The sequence below is a fragment of the Kryptolebias marmoratus genome, linkage group LG17, assembly GCF_001649575.2.
Source record: "Kryptolebias marmoratus isolate JLee-2015 linkage group LG17, ASM164957v2, whole genome shotgun sequence".
Taxonomy (NCBI): domain Eukaryota; kingdom Metazoa; phylum Chordata; class Actinopteri; order Cyprinodontiformes; family Rivulidae; genus Kryptolebias; species Kryptolebias marmoratus.
The window spans coordinates 1,117,686-1,120,128 of record NC_051446.1 but is presented as its reverse complement, the minus strand read 5'-3'; positions in this window follow the sequence as shown (position 1 = coordinate 1,120,128).

Below are 2,443 nucleotides of genomic sequence, written 5' to 3'. Positions count from 1 at the left end.
GATGCATTCTTTATCAAGCCGAGTAGAGCAGGACTTCTGAATTACAGTCCGTGTAAAAGAGGCATAATTAAAACAAAAAATATATTTCTCTCCCCCATCTTTTTCCATTTTCAAACATTTTTGAAAAAGCTCCAGGGAGCCGCTAGGGCAGCACCAAAGAGCCGCATGCGGCTCTAGAGCTGCGGTTTGCTGACCCCCGCCTTAGGCTGTCACATTGAAACGTTTAAATCAAAATCCACATTATAAAGGCAGGCCTATGATGGAAGATGGGGATAGGGATTGCTTTCTTTTCAGATGCAGAAACAATCAAGTTATCCAGAGCATACATCACCTGCAATTATTTGTTTAAAAGTGCGTCCTATTGTTAGATGCAGTAACAAACTTCCTACAGCAGCATTGAAATGTATAACCATCAGATGGCTGAAACCACATGTTGTGTTTATTGTCACATCATGCAGTCAGGAATGGGAGACATTACCAACCCCAACCGGTGGGGGCGCATGACGAGGAGAAGAGAGGAGAAGAAGAGTGAGTGTGTTGCTGGTGGTAAAGTGTAACTTTGGCTGAGGTTAAATAAACCTGTTCGACATTCTACTGTTTCCACCACAATTACACAACACCAGATCATCCCACATATAATATGTGGATAATTATAAAATGGAGCAAATTACATATCATGTTTTTTAGAAATGTTGGGGGCCCGTTGTTAGTTCAGTAAAGCCTGGTGGTACACGTCTCTGTGACACACTAAATTATGTGAAATTCTCTGTGAAGATAATGTAGATTGTACTTGTGATAGCTGTTAGTTTTGTTAATCATTTTGCTTTTTTTTCATTTATGTGTACATATGCTGTTACAGTATCCTTGGAGTGAATGTTTTTAGTTATAAAAGAACAATGAAACAAACAGAACTCAAGGTATATAAGTTGAAAATTAATAAAAAATAACTTAAAATCAAGTGTGTTTCTACGGAAGCGCATTGCTATCACGCAGGAAAAAAAAATTTGAACGCTATCACGTTATAACGTGATACGTATCTTGTTAAAACATGATATGTATCATGTTAAAACGTGATAATTATCTTGTTAAAACGTGATATGTATCATGTTAAAACGTGATATGTATCTTGTTTAAACGTGATAATTATCTTGTTAAAACGTGATACGTATCTTGTTAAAACGTGATAATTTTATGTCCAGGAAGTGGCAGTATTATGCTAGGCTAGTACAGTGGATAACAGGAATTGGTCAGGTTTCCCTTCATGTTTGGCCTACACGGATACGGATGCTGCTTTGCACTGTGGTTAAAACCATTACTAGTATGCTACTCTGACCAGGATCCTAAACAGAACTGGACTTCTCAGAAGGAAACGTCAGTCCGGTCCTCTAGCTGTGGCGGCGTTCCTAACTGACTGTCTGGATCGAAGCTGAAGTTGGCTTCCGATTGTAGCTTCTGATTCAGGAAATGGCTAATCTTCAAAATAAAAGATAACTTCCTCTCTCCAAAATAATTATGCACAATGATTATTATTATTCACAGAATTTAACTTGATTGTACATAATTACAAAAAGGTGACGTGAAAAATAAATAAATTCAGAGCTTTGTGATTTATTTTGGAGAGAGGAAGTCTTTTATTTTGAAGAATTCTTAACAGGATCTAGTTTTGTCTTTTGCCGCTATCTAGCCTTCTGTTGATTTCGGTTGCTTGGTTACGAACAGCCATTGCCGTTATTCACCTATTAAAAAGAAAATGTTCAGCAAATACAGCTGAGCCTCCGTTATAATCGCTCTTTGGCCATTTCCACTTCACCTGTCATCTCCCAGCTGTCCCCCACTCACCCACAGTTCCTTAAAATATGTCTCTTGACCTCCGCTGGTTCATTGCATTTGGCTTTCCCTGTATTTGGATGTCTCTGTCTGTTCACAACATTGTCTTGCCTGGTCCGCGAGTCTCTATTTAAGTTTTTGTTTTGTTTGGTGCCACATCAGCCTTTTTTGTTTTCCTTTTGTTGTAAGTAAATTAGTCTAATTTCTTTGACTCTGACTACATTCCGGTTCCATCATTCAATACACATTACAGGTATTTAAATATTAAAATGCTAAAATAGTGTAATTTGACAGGAATCACTGCAGGATTACACATCTTTCCATCCCGCAGTGTAATCCGGACAGCACAAACATATCAAAGGTCTCAACTGAGCTGCACAAAAATATTCTCTTAAACAAGGAAGCCCGCACCCTCCTTTTTCTTTTTTTAATTGTAAAGTTTTGTATTTGACTCTGGCTTTTTTCCCTTTCCAAATGTATTTTGACAACATCTTATCTATCCATCCATCCATCCATTGTGTTCCGCTTATCCGGGGTCGGGTCGCGGGGGCAGCAGCCTAAGCAGGGAGACCCAGACTTCCCTCTCCCCAGCCACTTGGGCCAGCTCCTCCGGGGG